This window comes from Oryctolagus cuniculus, chromosome X (assembly GCF_051225735.1).
Source record: "Oryctolagus cuniculus isolate XC-2025 breed Fujian yellow rabbit chromosome X, ASM5122573v1, whole genome shotgun sequence".
In the NCBI taxonomy this organism is placed as follows: Eukaryota; Metazoa; Chordata; class Mammalia; order Lagomorpha; family Leporidae; genus Oryctolagus; species Oryctolagus cuniculus.
This window is the reverse complement of record NC_142888.1, coordinates 83935084-83958055: the sequence shown is the minus strand read 5'-3', so window position 1 is coordinate 83958055 and position 22972 is coordinate 83935084. Positions and strand designations below refer to the sequence as shown.

Genomic DNA, 22972 nt, shown 5'->3' with positions numbered 1-22972 from the left:
ATCAGGCAAGTAATTTGACCTCTTTGTGTCTGCTTATCTTTTTTTTTTTTTTTTTTTTTGACAGGCAGAGTTAGACAGTGAGAGAGAGAGACAGAGAGAAAGGTCTTCCTTTCATTGGTTCACCCCCCACAAATGGCCACTAGGGCTGGCGAGCTCACTGATCCGAAGCCAGGAGCCAGGTGCTTCCTCCTGGTCTCCCATGCGGGTGCAGGGCCCAAGCATTTGGGCCATCCTCCACTTCCTTCCTGGGCCACAGCAGAGAGCTGGACTGGAAGAGGAGCAACCGGGACAGAATCCGGTGCCCCAACCAGGACTGGAACCTGGGGTGCCAGCACCACAGGTGGAGGATTAGCCAAGTGAGCTGTGGTGCCGGCCATGTGTCTTGCTTATCATCCACAAGCAAATTAATACTTACTCTACCTTGTAGAAATCTATGAAGTTAAGTGGAAGAAGCTTATCTGAAGCTATCATTATTATTGAAATGTTTTAAGAGGCAACCTGTTATAGTTAATAATACTATGTTTTATCATTTAAATTTGCCTAGAGAATGGATATTAAAAGTTCTCTCAAGAAAAAAGTAACAATATTAGTTAGATAAGTTAATTAATTTGATTGTGGTGATCATTTCACACTGTATACATATATCAGATCATCATATTGTACTCCTTAAATGTATAAAATACTTGCTTATCAATTATAGCTCATTAAAGTAGGGAAAAAAGGAAAAAATTAAAGGATGTGATCTCTCATACTATGGTCCCCCTCTTCCCCACTGGAACTAGGTGTACTATATAGGACTCTATCTGACTATCCTAAATCTTCTACATTTACTTATATTGGCATTCCTCGTTGCTTACAGTAGCCAAGTAAAGTTTATAAAGGGAAAATAACCTGCACAATTTCTTTTGGATATTGCAGCATTAGCCATTTCCCCCTGCAATACACTGTGATTGGACTCATGAAAGTTTCTGAACAGTGGAAAGTATCATTCCTATTTCAAATTTAGTGAGCATGCCCTGAAGTACACAGACAGGAAGACCACAACTACCCTTGAAAAGAAAGAAGTAGAAGGCGGGTGGGTGGAGAGGGAGCACTAAAATCGAACCAAATAAATGTGCAGTGCTTTTGACCTGCTCTCAGATAATAATGATCTTGCTTATAAAATGCTGCTCCTGCTGATGTCCTTGGAGGAAAATGAACTATAAAGTTCAATAAGGTCTCAATTGTGAAAGAATTCACTTCCAACAGCTTTTCAAGAACCTAAACAACAGCTGGTACAATTGTCCTGTGTTGTTTCCTTGGAGACTTCATACTTCTCATAAGAGGAGAAAATCAAAGTCTTATTGGCTGAGACCCACTATGCACAGATGCCTAGTTGCAACTGGAACTAATGGACATCACAGAAATCTTGATAAAGTAAGCAACAGCAAACTAGCATTACCTGGACGTGGCTAATGAGGTAAGAAACCCAATTTCCTTTTAAGAAATTCAGTAAACCCTATAAAAGACAGGAGCTGGATAAGTTCTATTCTGTAGCATGGTGAAATCGTATATTTGTTTGATTCTCTTATTAGTTTCAAATGGTTCAACTCCACCACCTACGCATCTGCAGGGGGCAGAGTGTCTCCTGTCTTTAGAGGAAATTTGTCATTATCTGTAAACAAGTCATGGTTTTGAATCACTCAACTTCCTGTTCTGTCAGTAGAGAACAGCAACAAGTGACTGTGACTCTTTCACCTTCTTTTCTTGCTTAGCCACCATTCAGCCCTCATCTTTCTTTCACTTGCTTGTCTGTTTATCCTTTGCCTGCCTCCCTCCCTCTCTTGTCTTCCTTTTATCTCTCCTCCCTTCTCCCTTTCGTTCATATCCTTTCGATCTTCCTTTCCTTACTGTGAAGGTAGACAACATGCTATAGGGATTTATGTGTTTTTTTCCTAAAGCCTGCAGGTGGAGTTTACAATCAACTGTGGTTGTCTCCGCGTGGAGGACCTGCATAAGGAGTGTAAACTCTGATTGTGATGCTCCCATTGATGTGAATGAAGACACTCACAGATGCCCCAACTGGCAGAACACAATATTAAACACACTTTTTCTGACCGAAGTGACTTGGAGATTCTCTTTCATAGTTTTCCTTGCAGATGGACTTCAGAAGAGTTTGCTGCCTCCTCAATCTCATGTCACCACCCACAACCTTTGTCAATAACGAAGAATTTAAGATGGATAAGGTAAGGTCCAGGGCCAGCTTCATGGGCATATAACACGTGGAGTCATGCAGGGCTCCACATTCAGGAGAGTCCCATACTTGATTTATTGCTCTGCTGTTTCCATCTTGATTGTCTCAATAATTTTCCTTTGAAACTGTGTTGTGGAAGTATAGTCAGATGGGACAATGAGATATACATGCGAGCAGAGAAAATATATGCACTATCTGTGTCTGCCACCATGCCACCCTACTTTCATGTGGTGTTCATGATGTCCCACAGCAAGAATTCCTGTGGTCCTGGTCAATGTGGGAGTTCATTCAGACAAAATGAGTAAGATTTTATCTGCTGGAGAGGTCATATTTTCCATACCTACCGACACTTTCTTCTAACACAGAAGGAAGTCAATAGCATTCTAAAAAAGATCATCAAGAAAACATATCGTGTTTTTTCTTACCTGTATTTGTTATTCATGCCATCCTGCCACTCAATCTAGAAACAATGCATATAAGAAAAAGAAAACCAAAGCAAAACATTTCTCCTTTTCATTTCAGTCCTTCCATACTCATTAGTAAACTGAAGATAGGGAGTGATGGGAGAATAAGAGGGTAACAATAAGTGAAAAAAGAACCCAACAGATGAGTTGGTTTTGTGCAGTGTTTCCACAGCTCTGCAAGAATGCAATGCATATGCATGTTTGGGTTCTGAAATATGAATTGTTAATTTGGTGATTCCAGATATGAGTTTAATGCTCTTTTGCATGCATCTGAAACTGACATTGCACAATATGAGGATAAATAATAAAATTCATGTTGTTAATTTAATTTTTTACTATTTATAATAACATTAAATAGCAAATATAAATCACTTAAAATCCTAGGGGATGACAAATTATGGAGGGAAGGGAAACGTTTTATGTTTTAATATTTCTGATGGAATATTTTAAAATATGGAGTCCTACTTTTTTTTATTTTGCACTGTCACCTGCAAATCATGTAGCTGATCTTATTCAGGTCTGATAGTGCTTCTGTGGTTTTTTTATTTGTTTATTGGAAGGTGGAGGGGCTATTTTCTTTTTTTAAAGATTTATTTATTTATTTGAAAGGCAGAGTTAGAGAGAGGCAGAGGCAGAGAGAGAGAGAGGTCTTCCATTTGCTTGTTCACTCCCCAAATGGCCGGAACAGCTGGAGCTGCACCTATCTGAAGCCAGGAGCCAGGAGCTTCTTCAGGGTCTCCCACATGGGTGCAGGGGCCCAAGTACTTGGGCCATCTTCTACTGCTTTCCCAGGCCATAGCAGAGGTCAGGATCAGTCGTCGAACAGCTGGGACTCTAACTGGAGCCCATATGGGATGCCAGCACTGCAGGCAGTAGTTTTACCTACTATGCCACAGTGCTAGCCCTCTACTTTTTCACCCAGTGGAAGTGGGCTGGTGAATATTTCACTGCTTAAGAATTTAAAAATCCTATTAATCTGTAATCTTGTTAATTTTGTTGCTGTGCAGTTTCTCTATTGGATTAACAAAGTATACCCATTAGAGCAATGTGGCTTTATGATAGCATTATAAATAAGAGAAAAAGTTTCCCAGTTTGTTTATATATAGTTATTCATTCAACATATAGGAGGGTACTTCAAAAGCCTTGTGGAAAAACAGCAATGAAAAGCTAAGTTTATTTTGTTGAGAAAATTTTTTGAAATCTATGCATATGAGGGTTGTTCAAAAATTCATGGTAAATCATGTTATGAAACAAAATCCACGAATTTCAAAATATTTCTGCACCTAAATAAGCTTATCTTTTCCTTCCAATTTTCCAAGAATTTTTGGAAGTACCCCTGTGTGTATTGGTTGCCTACCAGGTGATAAGCACCGTTGTAGGTGTGAGAGTTATGGCACTGAACAATGCAGGCAAAGTTCCTGCCCTTGTAAAACTTAAATACTCTGTCTTACTAACACTTACTGTATTAGAAATTGGTGAAGAATGATGAATGTTGGTCTTTCCCATTAGCAAAGATCATATTTTGTGGTTTTTCCCTTGCCGTGAGTTCACAAACCTCTGTCTACATAATCATGACAGAAAGGAGTGCTGAGTGATTTAGATGATGGAACTTGTCAATTTAGGTGTGGACAATTTCCTTCTATCTCCAGGGCAGATTTTTCCATTCAATTATCTAAATAATTGTTCCTACTCATTGTATACAAATCACTAAGTGTTTTTTTTCTCTTTGATGTTATGTAATTAGTCTGAAGGGTGAATAACATCCTTCTCATTCATCCAGGCTGATAAGCCTCACATTTGGTGTGTTTCCTTGCAGCCCACAACTACTCAATTCCATTCCCCAGCGGTCCTGAGATCCATTTCTTTCTCTATACTACCTCCCCATTACTCTTTATTATCTCTCACCTGAAGCACTGCAATATTTTTCTATCTGATCTCCCTGCTTCTGAATCATGAGACCACTCACCTCACAGTCCTCACATTCATCAAATCATTCAGTGGCTTGCCATTGCCTACTAGATGCAACAGAGAACACTCAGCTTGGGATTCAACATCCTCCACTATATGGTCCCAATGTACCATTTCACCTTCGCCCTTTTACCATAGCACAAAATGACTTGTGTTCTTTCTTCAAATAGTCCTTGTTACTCATGCTTTTCCTTCCCCTTTAACCCATATCTCTATAGGTATGAGGGTTCTTCAAAACGTTTAGTGAAAATGTATTCTAGGCATGGCTTTATTTATTTGTTTGAAATGGAGGGAGAGAGGTTGGGAGGAGAGAGAGAGAGGGAGAGAGAAAGTGAGTGAGAGAGAGAGAGAGAGAGAGAAATATCTTCCATCTGCTATTTCAGTTTCCAAATGCCAACTACACCTGGAGCTGGTCCAGGACCAACCTAAGAGTTCGGAGCTCAATCTATGTCTCCCACATGCGTGGCAGGGACCCAAGCACTTGGGCCATCAACTGATATTTCATAGGGAGAATTGTGTATCATGAAAAAACCATGCATACATTTCAAACTTTTTTTGCATGAAAATAACTTGTCTTTTAATTCCATTTTCCACATTTGTACTGTCATACAAATCCTACTTATCTTGCATGTCTAAATGACAGTCTGTGAGGCCTTTCTTTAAATCCAGCAAGCCAAAAGGAAAATAATTTCTCAATCCTCAGAAATGTCAAATATCTTTAAAACATTTCTTCCAATATTTCATTCTTTCCAATTTTACTTACAAACTTTTTCACTGTGATTGTGTGTTGGTTATAATATTTTATACTTATAAAATATTTAATTTGATGAAATAATGATACTTCTAATGTAATAAGTATAATAATCTGCCATCAGAGATTTGAAGCTAACACTCAGTCCATAGAATGTACTAAATAATTCTGAAAAAGTGAAAGAATGACAAGGATAATATTTCCCCCAGATAATGAGTTGAATATAAAGAAGGTTAGTGACAATTAAAGTCCTTCTGAAATTCAGAGCCAAAAAAATCTCTTTAAGTACAAAGCATATTTGTCAAATGAAAAAAAAATGACCCATGTGAACAATCTTATTTGTGAAAAAGAAAATGAAAATATTTCATTATAGTAAGCCAAAATAAAACACACAAAAAACAAACAAGCAAATGAAAAACAAGATAGCTAATCTAGGACAGTTGTCTAAAATCAGAAGTAGACCTCATCCTCCCCTTTTGCCTTTACCCCTCCACATCTGATCGCCAAAGTAATTTGTAGCATGCCCCTTCTTATTCTCTCCTACTACCATGGCCTAGAATTTTATATTATTTCCCTTGGACACTCTAAGATGCTAAGTGATCTTGCTACTTCAACTTCTAGTAAATTTTACAAATATCTTAAAAGCCACGGAAATAGCAATCCATTACCCTACTTTAAAACCTTTGCTTACTCCTCATTGCCTACTGAAATGAGGTGTAACTTTTTCTGAAAAAGTTTTTTATTTATTTATTTTAAAGGCAGAGATAGAGATAGATGTGTGTGTGTGTGTGTGTGAGAGAGAGAGAGAGAGAGATTCCATCTGTTGGTTCACTACCCAAATGGCTGCAGCAGCTGAGGCTGGGCCAGGCTGAAGCCAGGAGCCAGGAGCTTCTTTCAGATTTCCCACATGGGTGCAGGGGCTCAAAAACTTGGGCTAACTTCTGCTGCTTTCCCAGGCCATAGCAGAGAGCTGGATCAGAAGTGGAGCAGCCGGGACTTAAACAGGCGCCCAAATGGGATGCTGGCACTGCAGGCAAAGGCTTAACCTTCTACACCACAATGCCGGTCCCAACTCCTTTTTTCTTTGTTTGTTTGCAGAGATATGCAAGGAGTTTCACAGTCTGATTCTTGCAGTGGTCACTGATATTTCATCATATTCTGAATATATTTTCTATATTTAGAAAAATTCTCCTGATATTAGGCTCACCCTTCACCTATAGAAGTCAGAACTCAAATTTCTAGCATCACTTGCAGCTAGGAAGCAAACAGGCAGTTATGTGACACATTGACTTGCAAGGGAGAAACATGGGGAAAATGACTTGGGATTTTTCATTTTTCTCACACAAGTGTAGCAGAGGCGTCCAATTTTCAGGAGCAGCAGCAGAGACATGCAGTTACAGTCTAATCCAGTCAAGTTCCTGAAACCTAGTGGTTGGCAGAGCCAGACACTCTAATCTCCTGCTCTTCAGGCCTGTTTTCTGGCGTAGTTCGGGTATTGCACTTAGAAGCATGGCCATAAGCTATTTCGTCCACCTGAGGTATATAAACAAGTGCTGTTATGGCTTTATATAGCTAGCGTGGATTTTGTTGCTTGCAACCAAGAACCCTAACTGATACATTCCTTGTTCAGCCTTACTTTATTACTTTTTAAAACTAGTTCCTCTTGTATAGGCCGCCTCACCAGAGTACTTGTAGCTCCATGCCTTTCATCTTGTGCTTATAGCTTTTTCCCATGCACTCCTTTCTCCCTACCCCCTCAGGCCTGGATAATTCCTACAACTTTTTGAAACATTGTGTGGAAACCCTTTGAGCATGTGCCCCAGGACCTTCTTCCTCCTTTTAAATTTACTTTAGCACAGAGACCACAGCCTTTCTTGGAATGCTGGAGTCCCTTGTGTTCCAATGAAGTTGGCATTCCTGATCTCATCCTCAAAGCACCTAACACCTAGACTCGTCCCCACCCCCAATTCTCCTTCTCTTACAAGACCTCGACTTCATTGTTTTCTGAACAGTCTTTTTCTTTAATTAAATATAATGTTTTTGTTACAAAAAATACCACATCAATATATCCTCATTGCGAAAATGTCAAGCAATACAAGAAGCACAGAAATTACTTGATGATAAGCACCTCCCAATCCCAAAGCAATAAATGTGTCTGGTTCCTGCTCTATCTCCAAGCACAAACTAGGTACTCAATAAATATGCATTGAATGGACAACTCTCCAGAAATATTATGGACGTCTAGTTTGTGATTCAGTATAGACGAAACTGGTAGTCTCAATCCTATCCTAAAATTAAGAAAAATACTGAACAAACTAAAAACTCAGTAACTCCTATCATAAGGTGAGAATACAGGGCAAACTACTACCCCAAACACCAAGAGACAAATGCAGACTATCCCAGCTTGCTGGAACGGAAACCCACAGGTACAAGTCTCCACAGGAACAAGTCTTCAGGTAGGGAAACCTGCTTTATAAGCAATTGTTGGAGGCTAAGTGTACACAAATCTGGGAGATTAAAAAAAAATTAGGGGGGACCCAGTCACTGGAGACATTTCCTTCATTTTTGTTAGTTTTACCTCCTGGATTTCTACCAGGTTGGCAGAATCAATATTAGAATGTTAGAGAAAAATCTCCTTTGTGCTTGCAGCGCACGCGCGGTGGCGGGGAGGCACGGAGGCGGGGGTGGGGGGGTGGGGGGGTGTGTGCGCGCAGCGGAGAACCTTTTTGAAATCTACCAGAGCTTTCTGTTCTTCATAAAGGCTGCCTTCAGAAGAAACTGTTTCACGGGAGCCTAACCGACCTGGAGGAAGGGAAATAAATACTCAATTCAGCCCTCTTTGTTCTGCCAGAACGGGGAAAGGACTGAGAATATCCGGAGATGTCACTAACAGACGGAAATGCGGGCATCGGACTATAGAACATGTCTCCATCCCTGACCCTTTGCCACCACATTACTAAAGGCCTATTTATAGCAGTCCCTTCTGCCTATTATGCCATGTCTGACTACGAAGAAAAAACTACAGGATGGACTAAAAGGCAAAAAATACATTTTTAAAAAGATTTCATTTTGTGCGCCACTGACGCTGCGGGAGCCCTGGCGATGATGCTCGCGAGGAGCCTCCTCTGGCTTCGGTGCCTGCTGCTGCTGCCGAGGCCGCGCACGTCGGAGATTTTATGGGTGAATCTGAAAGACTACCAGTGACACCTATATAGGTCAGTGGCGCCACCCGATGAAATAACAATTAATTATAGACATCGCCTTCCTTTGATAACACTTACTTTGCCATCCAGAAAAGAGCGCTGTCAAGTTGTAGTCAAACCACGATTGTCAACAGTGGGTTCATTCCAGCTGTCACTTTGCTGGAGATCTTGCTAATGAAACATTTTAAAGTTGTCATTAATAACATAGCATATGATGTGCAGTGCCCCAAGAAAGAACATCTAAGTAGTGAACACACCACTGAGATGGAACACGTGAAATCCTTGGTTCACAGGCTGTTCCCAGTTTTGCACTTGGAAGAGTTTCAGAAAAAAGGAGAACACCATTTACTGGAGAAAATCGACCACCTGGAGAAACAGCTGCAGCCCCTTTGACAGGTGAAAACTAGAATCCAAGCTTGTTTATAAGCCAAAACCAGTGGGCTCCTGTGGGCCGGGTTAGCACTTAGGCTGTCTTCTGCTGCTTTCCCAGGCCGCAGCAGAGAGCTGGATCAGAAGTGGAGCAGCCGGGACTCGAACTGGCACCCATATAGGATACTGGCACTGCAGGTGGAGGCTTTATCCACTGCACCACAGCGCTGTCCCCGCCATGTACTATTTTTTTTTTTTTTTGACAGACAATGAGAGAGACAGAGAGAAAGGTCTTCCTTCCGCGTTGGTTCACCCCCTAAATGGCTGCTATGGCCTACGTGCTGCGCTGATCCAAAGTCAGGAGCCAGGAGCTTCTTCCTGGTCTCCCACGCAGGTGCAGGCGCCCAAGCACTTGGGTCATCCTCCACTGCCCTCCCGGGCCACAGCAGAGAGCTGGGCTGGAAGAGGAGTAACCGGGACTAGAACCCGGCGCCCATATGGGATGCCAGCGCCACAGGCAGAGGATTAACCTAGTGAGCCACAGCGCTGGCCCCTGCCATGTACTTTTTAAAGAAATCTTTAATATGCAAAAGAAATTGAAATCAGTTCATCAAAGACTTCCACACTGCCATGTTTAATGCAGTACTATTCACAATAGCCAAGAATTACAAACAATCTACATATCTATCAACTGATGAATGGATGTAGAAAATCCGGCAGACAATACAATACACTATAGAACACTATTAAGCTATAAAATTAATCCAAATTTTGTAGAATTGCACCTGAGGAAAAGTCAGATGTAATTCTTATCTACACTCTGAGGCTTTAAGGAAGGTATATTTTCTTTCTTTTTTTTCAGTATTTTTTTTAAAAAGAAAAGAATTATTTTATTTATTTGAAAGACAGAGTTACAGAGAGAGGTAGAGCCAGAGAGAGAGGTCTTCCATTCTGGCTCACTCCTCAGATGACAGCAACGGCCAGAGTTGAGCTGATCCGAAGCCAGGAGCCAGAAGCTTCTTCCAGGTCTCCCACGCGAGTGCAGGGGCCCAAGGACTTGGGCATCTTCTACTGCTTTCCCAGGCCACAGCAGAGAGCTGGAACGGAAGAGGAGCAGCCAGGACATGAACTAGCAGCCATAGGGGATGCTGGCACTGCAGGCTGGAGCTTTAACCTGCTGAGCCACAGTGCTGGTCTCAGTGTTTTTTTCTATTCTTTTCTTTTCTTTTCTTTTCTTTTTAAGATTTTATTTATTTATTTGAAAGGTAGAGTTACAGACAGTGAGAGGGAGAGACAGAGAGAGAGAGGTCTTCCATCTGCTGGTTCACTTCCCAAATAGCCGCAGAGCAGGAGCTCGGCGATCTGAAGCCAGGAGCCAGGATCCTCTTCTGGGTTTCCCACGCGGGTGCAGGGGCCCAAGGACTTGGGCCATCTTCTACTGCTTTCTCAGTCCATAGCAGAGAGCTAGATTGGAAGAGGAGAAGCTGGGATTCGAACCAGTGCCCAGATGGGATGCGGGAGCCACAGGCAAAAGATTAACCTGCCACAGCTCTGCCCTCCCCCCAGTATGTTTTTCTTTATCTTTGATTTTGTTGGTGAAAATGATATGGATAGGTATAGTTTTGGCATTTATCCTGCTTGATTGTTTCTGAACTTTCAGGATCTTTCACTCTGCATTTTTAAAAGCAGTTAATTTATCCTGGAATTCATATCACTGTTTTTGGAGATCCTGATCACTTTTTTGTTTTTAACAATTACATAATACTCTACTGTGAGTCTTTTTTTTTTTTTTGACAGGCAGAGTGGACAGTGAGAGAGAGAGAGAGACAGAAAGGTCTTCCTTTTTCCGTTGGTTCACCCTCCAATGGCCACCACGGCAGGCGTGCTGCGGCCGGCACACCGCGCTGATCCAAAGGCAGAAGCCAGGTGCTTCTCCTGGTCTCCCATGGGGTGCAGGGCCCAAGCACTTCGGCCATCCTCCACTGCCCTCCCTGGCCACAGCAGAGAGCTGGACTGGAAGAGGGACAACCGGGACAGAATCCGACACCCGACCGGGACTAGAACCCGGTGTGCCGGCGCCGCAAAGCAGAGGATTAGCCTAGTGAGCCGTGGCGCCAGCTTGTGAATCTTAATTATAATACTGGTGTGTTCAATTTCCCTTGTACAGGCCCTTATATGTTTCTTATATTTTACAATTTAAAAATAATGTCCTAATTTAAAATTTCATTTTAGGGGATATTTTTGGAAGAGTAGACTCCAAGTAAATTTTTAAAAAAGATTTATTTATTTATTAGACAGGCAGAGTTTTTTTTAACTTTTATTTAATGAATATTAACTTTTCAGTTAAGTTTCAGCACTTAAGAAGAATTGTGTATTGATTACAGTATTCAACCAAAAGTATTAAGTAGAACAAACAAAAAAAATACTAAGAGGGATAACATATTAAGCTGCTCATCAACAGTCAGGGTAAGGGCTGATCAAGTCACCGTTTCTCATAGTGTTCATTTCACTTTAACAGGTTTCCTTTTTGGTGCTCAGTTAGTTGTCACCTATCAAGGAGAACAAGTGGTATTTGTCCCTTTGGGATTGGCTTATTTCACTCAACATAATGTTTTCCAAATTCCTAACAGGGATCACTTTTCAGTTAAAATTTAAACTCTGCCTTGTCTATTTATTAGACAAGGCAGAGTTACAGAGAGGTAGAGAGAGAGGAGAGAGAGAGAGGTCTTCCATCTGCTTGTTCAGTCCCCAAATGACTGCAATGGCTGGAGCTGAGCCAATCCGAAGCCAGGAACCTGAAGCTTCTTCCTGGTCTCCTATGTGGTTGCAGGGGCCCCACGACTTTGGGCCATCTTCTACTGCTTTCCCAGGCCATAGCAAAGAGCTGGATCGGAAGTGGAGCAGCTGGAACTTGAACCGGCGCCCATATGGGATGCCGGCACTGCAGACTGAGGCTTTAACCCACTGTACCACAGCGCCGGCCCCTGAATAAATTCTTAGAGGTAGAATTACTGCATCAAAAGCATATAGAGGCCTGGTGCCACGGCTCACTAGGCTAATCCTCCGCCTTGCGGCGCCGGCACACCGGGTTCTAGTCCCAGTCGGGGCGTCGGATTCTGTCCCAGTTGCCCCTCTTCCAGGCCAGCCCTCTGCTGTGGCCCGGGAGTGCAGTGGAGGATAGCCCAAGTCCTTGGGCCCTGCACCCGCATGGGAGACCAAGAGAAGTACCTGGCTCCTGCCATCGGATCAGCGCGGTGCGCCAGCCGCAGCGCGCCGGCCGGGGGCCATTGGAGGGTGAACCAACGGCAAAGGAAGACCTTTCTCTCTGTCTCTCTCTCTCTCTCTCACTGTCCACTCTGCCTGTCAAAAAAAAAAAAGCATATAGAATTGGCTTCCATAATGCCATATCCCTCCCCAATGCCACAGGAATTATACGAGCTCACATTCAATTCAGCAATATACGAGACTGACTTTTATGCATAGTTTCTTCAACAGTGTTTTATAAATGTCTTTGATCTTTTGCCAATCTGATAGATTGAAAGTAATGTTTTGGATTATTTCAAATTTGCATTTGTTTTATTGAGTGAAGTTAAACCTCTTTTTGAAATTTTTTAAGTTAATTTTCATTTACTTGAAAGGATGAGAGAGACAGAGCAGAGATGGAGAGATCTTCCAACTGCTGGTTCATTCGTTAGATGCCTGTAACAGTCAAGGTTGGGCCAGGCTGAAAGCAAGAGCCAGAGAACACTCACCATATGAGTGATGGGAGCCAAAGTACTTGAGCTCTCATCCACTTGCCTCACAAGATACATTAGCTGGAAGCTGGATCAGAAGCAGAGCAGCTTGGACTTGAACTGGCAACCCCAGAATGGGCTGCAGGTGCCATGAGGGGCAACTTAATCCACTGCATCACAGTACCCACTGCTGAACATCTTTTTAATATCTTCAAATGCTGTACATCACTTTAAAAATCTGCTTGTCTTTTGCCTGTGTTTTTAAATTATGATGTTGATTTTTCCCTCTTTTTTTTAAAAAAAAGGTTTATTTATTTTATTTGAAAATCAGTGTTACAGAGAGAGAAGGAGACACACACGCATACACACATACACACACACATGTTGGGGGAGAGAGAGAGAGAGAGAGAGAGAGAGAGAGAGAGAGAGAGAAACCTACTTCCGTATGCTGGTTCACTCTCCAAATGCATGGGCCAGGGATGAAGCTGAAGAGCTGGAGTTGGGAGACAGAAATGCAATTCAGGTCTCCCAAGTTGGTGTCAGGAATCCGTTACTTGAATCAGCCCTGCGGACTGCCGGCATCTGCATTACCAGGAAGCTGGAGTCAGGGAATGGAAGCAGAGATCAAACCCACTTAGATGTGAGATGCTGGCATCTTAACTGCTAGACTAAATGTCTACTCCCTTGTTTCTGATATGAGAGGGGAGAATTTGAATGATAAACAGTTAAGTCTGATACTTTATGTGGGTTTCTGGTAGAGACTTTTTGTTAAGTTACAGAAAGTCTAATTTTCTGATTAAAAAATTATATTTGTGTGTTGAATTATTTTCAAAATTTATTGGCACTTTCCTTTGTAATTTTTTTTAAAGATTTTATTTATTTATTTGAGAGGTAGAGTTACAGAGAGAGGGAGACACAGGGAGAAAGGTTTTTCAACCGCTGGTTCACTCCCCAAATGACTGCAAGGCAGAAGCTGGCCTGAACCGAAGCCAGGAGCCAGGTGCTTCTTTCGGGTCTCCCATGCGGGTGCAGGGGCCCAAGGACTTGGGCCACCTTCTACTGCTTTCCCAGGCCATAGCAGAGAGCTGGATTGGAAGTGGAGCAGCTGGGACTCAAACCAGCACCCATATTGGATGCTGGTACTGCAGGTGGAGGCTTAGATTACTATGCCACAATGCTGGTCCAGTGACTTGTTAATGGATAGATTTCATTAATGGATTTTGTAGGATTTATTTGCCTTTTATCACGGGATACTATTCTTTTTACCTCTGGATGTTTTCTGATTTTTACCTTTCTTTTCAAGGTATATAAAATGGGGAGAAACATGTTGATAGTGTTCATCAGCTTTTAATACTCAGGGATAGTTTGAATGGAAATTGTCTCTTTCTTGAATGTCTGGCGGTACTATTACCGGGGCCACAAGTGAGTTTTAGGGAATACACGTTTGACTACTGTTTAAAATCTGTAAGAGATTGTTCATTCGTATTTTCTGGTTTTTTTTAAAGATTTTATTTTTTGAGAAGTAAAGTTACAGATAGTGAGAGGGAGAGAGAGAAAGGTCTTCTGTTCACTTCCCAAGTGGCTGCAACGGCTGGAGCTGTGCTGATCCTAAGGCAGGAACCAGGAGCTTCTTCCCGGTTTCCTATGCAGGTGCAGGGGCCCAAGGACTTGGGCCATCTTCTACTGCTTTCCCAGGCCACAGCAGAGAGTTGGGTGGGAGAGGAGCAGCCGGGTCTTGAACCGGCACTCATATGGGATGCCAGCACTTCAGGCCAGAGCGTTAACATGCTGTGCCACAGCAACGGCCCCATATTTTCTGTTTCTTTTGGACAGATTTGTGTCATTTTGTTTAATTTCATTTCATTTAGGCTTTCAAATTAATTTATAAGAGATTATATATAGTGTCATAATTTTAAAATTCTGTTTGTACCTATAGTTTTCTCTTTGGCTTTGTGGAATAGTTATGCATATTTATTTTTCTTGCTCATTCTTAAAGTTTAGGTAGAATTTTAATCTATGTTCTCAATGTATAACAATATTTGAAGATTGTGAAACAAACAATGTATATGGCTCATAGAGAGGCACTATAGAGGGAACAGGCGAAAGCAGAACTAGAAATGTCTCCCAGAGGCAGAGCAGGAGGACCATTTGGGATTAAGTAGGCACCTCACAAAATTGAAATAAGGGAAGGTGTGAATTGACAGTTTGAGAACAAGCTGAAGTCCCGAAGGCTGTGGAAAACCACTGAATCACAAAACTAAGGGGCAATGAAGAGTCAAGGCCACACAAAAGGTAGGTTCTATTTCCCATGGAACAGAGTGGGGTATTGAAGAACATGAGCTATATATATATATATAAGGCATTGCCAGGTGAAGCAGGGGTCAGATGGCAGCAGGCTACAATGCCTCATGGTTTGTAGGTTAATGAATGAGTTGGGGGAGGGGGAGGGAGGGAGAGGGCTTGGAAGCTTCATGAAAATTTCACCAGTGCACCCTGAGAATATGGCAAGTACCAATGAATGCTACCAGAAGTTTGCATTTTTGCCTTAGTCAAAGTGAAACAGGTGATTTGGAGCTGTCAGAGAGTGATGAATAAACATTAGTTCAAATATTTTACATTTATGACTCATTTTATCTATATAGCAACTCTATAACAAAGGTACTATTCAGATTGAATCATTTCCCTAACCAAGGGCTGCCAGCTAATAAAGTGACAGAGGTGGGATCTGAACCTACTAGACTCTAACTTTGGGTTCGCTTCACCTGATGGTTCATGTGCTACACAGAGTGCTTCTTCCGTGCCTTATTTACCTTTTTAAAGGACTCTTCTTAGGCGTTCAGTTTTTTTTCTTATAATTTAACAGAAATGGCTTAGTCGTTTTGTTAAATCCAAAGAATATGAAGGAGCAGTGAACTGTTAACTTATTTTGGTAAATGTTTCTGGTGTGCTTGTCTCTGTGATCTGTGGAGGGGATTTTCAGTCTGCCATATTATTTGTTTTTCCCAGACCCCGTAAAGTCCCAATAAACAGACAGTAAGAATATGTGCCAATGGTGACAGGCATTAATGATGAAAAAGCGCCATACAGATCAATTGAGCTTTGACCAATTCCTGATTGCTGATTCTTTGCTATAGATTTATAAGGGTTGTTGGACACTGAGTTTGATGTAGAAGTCTTGGGTAGTTTTGAAATCTGATTAAAAAATCCTTTTGGAATTAACCCCATTCGAGTATCTCCTCTGAAGGTTCGGATTCTTGCACAGGAAATTTCCCATTGTATCCCTATTCATCAAAATACAGAATTTCCATTTCAAGTACTTGCTATTGCATGCCCAGAAAAGAGGTGTGCAGCTGGAGAATGAGGCCTTTAGTGTTTAACTGTGAGGAAAAGCCCACTATTATATTCAGGGCATGGTATCCATGGCAACTTGCCCAGCAGCTTTTTAACTTTTCAACCAATCGAGAGATGATTCCTTTAGTTTTTCTTCAATTTTCTTCTGCTTTTTGGGGGAGGAGGGGGAGAGGGAGGGGTTCTAATCGTAATCATTTCTGATCCATACAGTAATATTGCTTATTACACAATAAAAATGTTGCATGATTATGTTAGAATGTCCCTAGTTTTTTTTTTTTAATTTTTCATCCAGGGTAAATACATAAATCTTCATTAATCCGGACTTTTGTAAGTAATCATCTTTGAGCAATGTGATGAGGCAAGGCTGGGTGGAAAGTCGTCTATAAATTAGCTAAAGAAAAAAAAATAAAAGCTTTGCCAAATAGATATGATTGGAGGTGCACTTTTAAAAGCACACTGGTATACATGTGAGCAATTGTTACCCTCATTGCAGCAAAGCCTGGATTACATGGACTGTTCGGGGATTGGTGCTTGTAACTGACTTCTAAGCAGTAAACCTTTATGTTTTCCATCCACATCACAAATTCCTCTGAAGGGGCTAGTTTACTTTCCAGTTTAGTAATACAGCCTACTGCAGCTCACTGGCTCTTTCTTCGATGCCAGAGTATCCCGCAGTCCCTGAGGCTCAGGCCTCGGCCAGCCAGCGGTCTTTGTTTGGAACCACGTCTGTAGCTGCAGAGACGGAGGATATAGAAGAGAGGGTTCAGTGTGTGCCAGTGCCAAAACATACTCTGAAAGTTGCATTGGTTTTGAAAAGGAATCCCTGATATCAGATTTTTTTTAACCTGAGGCAAAAAAAAAAAAAAAAAAAAAAAGAGCTTGTTTATCTGAGGCAGCACAGTACTCCAGTTAATAGCACAGGCTCTGCAATCAGCCAATTTGGGTCCAAAACTGGGCTCTACCTCTTATTACCTGTGTGATTTTGAGGAAGCTATCTAACCCGCTAAGGTCTCAGTCTCCTCATCAGTAAAATGGGGATAAACACGTAACTTATTTATAGGCTATTCCTTAAGAAGTAAATGTGCCAATGCATGTACAATTGCTTGCGCCATCGCTTGCCTGTATGTTGGAAGTACTCAATAAACATTAGCCATTGTTATTTCTCAGAAAGATGGAGTGCCAAGGGAAAATCTACTTCATTGAAAATTTCTCTTGGCGGGATTCAAGGTAATTGCAGTTGTGCTAAACAATCCACTCTGGACTCTTCGTGGAAAGCAGGTCCTTTACTAGGCAAAATTCTCTTAACATGGTTAGAGTAACTGTCTGCCCTTGAAAGTAATAAAAGTGCATGTCTTTAAAAATACTGTCTATTTCACTTTTTCCACTACTTCAGCCTAGCCCTGCCTCCGCTGACTCACAATAGTGGGACTATATTGGGCATTGATTTAACAGCTTGTGTGTGTGCCTTCAAATCTGTGCCAGCACTAAAAACAATTCCAAAAGGAAAAAAAAAGGTAGTTTTTTTAATTCTCTTTGTTTAATTTCTGCTTTTCAATGATTAGAAGATGCTCTCAATTGGGTGCACTTTTTTCTTAGACAGCTATGATTGTTTTACTTTTGGCCTTTTGCCTTTCTATCAGTTAAGGTATAGTCTCATTTCCTCGGAACTATACTTTCTACAGGTTTGAATGATTTAAGTAAAGTAAGTCTATACATACACACTAATATGATCATTTTGCACTTCCACAGTTAGTTGTTCTGGAAAGTGAATCTACTGGAAAATATGGGAAAAGTGAGCAGAATTTATCTGAGTACAGAGAAAATACAAAGGCTTGAAAGAAAATTCTAGCTTTGAAAGGCTGGTGTGTGCGGAGATTTGTGTCTCATTCTCTTCTCATTCACCCTTAAGTGGAGTTTCTATGGAATCGGACTACCTCATTGACCCTTTCTCTTTCACACTTAACTGCTAATCCAGTTTCTCACCTCTGTCCCCTACTCGCACCCAAGTCCCCCTCCTACCTCTCCCATCATCTAGGGCGTTCCCTCCTCTTTTTTCCCATATTTCTCCTTTGTGCCTGGTTAATCTTTTGCTGACTTAAAAAAATATGTGTTTCCTTGATGTGCCCCTTTGTTTCTGCCAGAGAGTGTGCACCTGTCTCTGTAGCTGCCGAGGTCTCTGTTGACCATTGTGTGTGCATGGGTGGGTGGCCATGTATCTGCATTAAAGACTAAGGGTTTGTGTATAACACATGGTCTGTACTCAGTAAATGGTCCCTACAGGAGTAAAAGAGCATGCTCAGTCCCTGTTGCCTTCCTTCTCTGAGCTACCTTAACCTTTCTGGCAGGGTTCCCACACACAGCGGCCTTGCCTCTGAGAGATTGGTGCACAGACTTGGGTTTTCCCATTCTTATTTCTCCTTTTTTTTTTTTTTTTGACTGTTGTGAGAGCAGTGGCCCCTGGTAACTGGCCCTTTAACTCCCTCTTTCCTACCCATTTCCCTTCTGCTCTTTCTAAGCTGTGCCCAAATCTCCCAAGCAACATCTAAAGGGAAAAGGGATGGTGTGGGGAGGGGGGGAATACAACCAATTGGAGTTTTCTCTGTACTACATGGACAGATTAGTAGCATCAAGCAACAACATATTGATAAGAGACCTTTTGATTAAGAAGCAAAATTGCCACCCAACATAAGACATGGTTTATTCATTTAGGAGTGCCAAGTTTGTAAGATTGTCCTGAAATCTCTCCTAAGGTCATGTTGAACTTGAACAGTACATGGATTCCTCCAGCAGGCAAGCTTACCTTTCATTAACCTGCCATGAATTCCAAGTAATTTGATAACCTGCAAAACTACACAGAAGATTCTTTCTTCCAACAGACCTTTTCCTTAATCATTTGACTGAGAGGATGGAGATCTGAACTAGTCCTATTTCTGCCATTGATTGACCTCTTGTTTGATCTGAGACACATCATTTAAATTCTCTGTTTCAGCTGCCCCACCTATAAAGGAAAACTCACTCCTCTTGCTCCTTCCACATATGTTTATGTAATAAATGAGGAATATGAGGGAAAATATGTGATTTACTTTTGAGGGGGATATTTAGAACTTTACTAGAATACATTAAGCCAATCTGAAACAGTTACCTCCGCAAATAATTGGCCCCCAATGACTAGCCATAATTAAGCGGCATCAAAAACATTAATCAAGAAAGATAATAAGCCTGCCTAATGAACTTATTTGTCATCCATATATCTTCTTTGCTATTATGCCTGTTTAAATCTTTTGCTAATAGAATCAGTCCTATTCTTTAAAAACAAAGGATTTTCAGATATAATTGACATACAATATATGAGGACACTTCAAAAATAGAATTAAAAGGCAAGTTTCTTTGGATGCAAGAACATTTTGAAATCTATGCATAACTTCTTCATATAAGACATTTTACATGAATTTTTAAAAAAGGCTTCATATGCATGGGTTTTAAACTTTTTTCATCAAAATAGACATCTTTTAATTTCATTTTCCACAAACCTTTTGAAGTAACCTCATATTGCAACTGTCTAAGGTGTACAATTCAATGTTTTAGCATAAGCATGTACCCATGAAATTATCACTACAATTGAAAGATAATGAACGTGTCCATCACTCTCAAAAGTTTCCTAATGTCCTTTAGTAATATGTCCTTCTTGCTCTTCCCTGACTTTCTCCATGCCCAGGCAACCATTTTTCTGCTCTAGGCCACAGCTTGAACATTCTAGAATTTTCCATAAATGAAGTTATACAATATGCACTCTTTACTCTTTATTGGCTGAGTTCTTTCATTCAGCATGTATTTTTTTGGATTAGCCTTTTCAGGATTTTTTTTTAAAGATTTACTTATTTTTATTTGAAAGTCAGAGTCACACAGAGAAAGATACAGAGAGATTTTCCATCTGCTGGTTCACTCCCCCAGATGATCACAATGCCCAGCACTGGGCCAGGCTAAAGCCAAGAGCTAGGAGCTTCATCCGGGTCTACCATGTAGGTGGCAGGGGCCTAAACATTTGAGCCATTTTCTGCTGCTTTTCCCAGGTCATTAGCAAGGAGATGGATCAGAAGTGGAGCAGGCGGGACATGAACTGTTGCCCATATACGATGCAGGAATTGTAGGCAGCAACTGTACCTACTATGCCACAATGCCAGCCCTGTTCAACATAATTTTTAAAAGTGTCATGCAAGTTTCCTTGTTATTAATAGCTTCTTCCCTGTTACTGAATAGTATTTAGTTAAATTATTACAGCGCATTTTTTATACACTCATCTGTTGATGGACATATGGATTGTTTCCAGTTTGGAACTATTAAAAACAAAGATGTTATGAGCATTTGCATATGCATCTTTGTGTGGACATAAGCTTTTATATCTCTTGTGGAAATACCTAGAACTGGACAGACTGAGTGATATGATTGGAGAAAGTTTATAAGAAACTTCCAAATTATTTTCCAAAGTAATTGTGCCACGTTACATTCCCATCATGTATATATGAGAATTTCTGTTGCTCCACATACTTGCCAACACCTGGTATAGTCAATATTCTTTGAGCCATTCGTGTGTGTGTGTGTGTGTGTGTGTGTGTGTAGTGATATTCCCTTGTGGTTTTAATTTTTATCTCCCTAATGACTAATGATATTGGATATTTTTCATGGGCCTACTTGGTGCTCGTATATGTTGTTTGGTGAAGTGTCTGCTTAGATCTTATTTACTTGGTTGCTTGCTTTCTTATTATTGACACTTGAGAGTTCTTTTATAGTCTAGATATAAGTCCTTTATCAGTTATGTGATTTGCTGTAGATCTGTTGCTTGTCTTTTCATTCTTCTAATTGTGTCTCGGAAGAGCAGAAATCATTCATTTCAATGAAGCCTATTTTTTTTTCTTTTGTAGATTATACTATTGGTGTTGTTTCTTTTTTAAAAGATTTATTTATTTATTTGAAAGGCAGAATTACAGAGAGGCAGAGGCAGAGAAAGACAGAGAGAGATCTTGCATCTGCAGGTTCACTCCCCAGACAGCCTCAATGGCCAGAGCTTGGCCTATCAGAACCCAAGAGCCAGGAGTTTCCTCTGGGTCTCCCACGTTGGTGCAGAGGCCCAAGCACCTAGGCCATTCTCTCTTGTTTTCCCAGGCACATTAGCAGGGAGGTGGATCTGAAGCAGAGCAGCTGGGACTTGAACCAGTGCCTAAGCCACAGTGCTGGCCCCTCTTGGTGTTGTTTCTAAAAAAGGTTTGTTAGGCCTACCTTAAAATACTTGATTTGAAAGTGATCCCTAGAGATAAATATTCAGGTGTGTTATTTGTCCTACTAGATGTTAAACTGGAGCCAGGGATCCAGTGGAGTGCTATTAAATATTTAACACTTGCCTCTGAAGCATGAAAAGCCCAGGTTTGTAGCATTTACCAGTTTCCATATTTTAGGTTACCAACTCAATGTCCCTGGAGCTGAGAAGAGCTGGCCTGGTACTATGCTGTTATATAGTATTTCTATTAGACATATGCAATAGATATGAATAAATAATCTTGAGATTATGGATAATAATAAAACACAGTGAAACAATAAAATTATAAGTTTTAGATTTGTGTTATCTTTGCTTTTAATAAATCAATTGAATTGTAAAATTATATAGTTCACTTTTATATTATATTTTTATATAGTTCAACATTAGTTGCTAAATGCAACTAATTTGTAAACTTTCTGAAAAATTCAGCAATCCTCTCTTGCAAGTCAATTCATATCAGCTCCAAGACACCGCTGTGTAGACTCCTTGTGGAGCCCTTAACATGTCCATAGATAGAATTCAGGTTTTTTTTTTTTAAGTTCTATAAGAAAAATTACATCTTTACTTTTATTAACCTCTCAATGAAATTTAGGATTTCCTTTGATCATGAATGTGTTTTGAAATTATGAATAGATCCACTGTCGACCTGACTAATGAAGATAATACATATATATTGCCATATGGATTTAAACATTTCTGATAACTAAATTTGACATTAATACATTTTCTTCATCATCCTATTTATTTTGGTGGTTTAAAAGGGCTTCATAGGCTTCTCCAGACACTAAAGGAGTCCATGGCACTAAAAATAATTGTTGGGAACTCTTATAAGTTGTTCCAGATGCATGGGCAGTATCATTGCAAATAGCTTGCAGGATGTGCAAGCTGTAGTCTCCTTGCTTAGATCACTATCAGAAATGCTTGCTTCCTTCTTGCTACTCAGATGGTTTATGGTATAAGGAATTTTGAAGTCATGCAGATAGATCTGAGTGCAAACCCCATTTCTGCTGTTTACTGACTGCATGACTGAGAAACTTAATTTGGCTCTCTGGTCTTCATTTTTAAAAATGTGATGAAGAAGTGATGACGCTTGCTTCAGAATGTTATGATGAATATAAAAATGAGTGCCTGGCATGCATTAGGTGCTCAATAAATGCTTGCTTCCTTTTACTTTAGAGAATCACTGACACATTCCAGATTGTCTGCTGCCTAAGTTAATCATATTATAAGTATTAGGCTTTTTTTTTCTGAAAGGGTAGGTCCCTACATCAAGAGAGAAAAGTATGCCTTCTCTTGTTTTCAATAGCAAATGCCGGAGTCCAGAGCAGTCAGCTCTCCTATATCCATCCGAGCTTAATGCTGGAAGTCAGAAGGATTTCTGGAGAGAAGATGCTGGATTCTGGCTCACTAGCTTTGGTTGTCATGCCACTTTAAAGTGCCCTGACTCTGGGCCTTCATTGACTGTAGTCAGGAGTCTGAGTGTCCAGCATTACCTCATTGAAATACACAGTCACTTCTTTAACTAAACCCTGAAGGCAAGGCACAGCTTCCAGGACATTGATGTAGTGGCTTTCTGTCTTTTTCAGCA

At 40.8% G+C, this 22972-nt stretch overlaps 1 pseudogene; it reads left to right on the top strand.

Annotated features, from left to right (window-relative positions):
- Positions 1 to 8521: 8521 nt before the first annotated feature.
- On the top strand, positions 8522 to 10169 carry LOC149119689 (calcium uniporter regulatory subunit MCUb, mitochondrial pseudogene; annotated as a pseudogene).
- The last annotated feature ends 12803 nt before the right edge of the window (positions 10170 to 22972 follow it).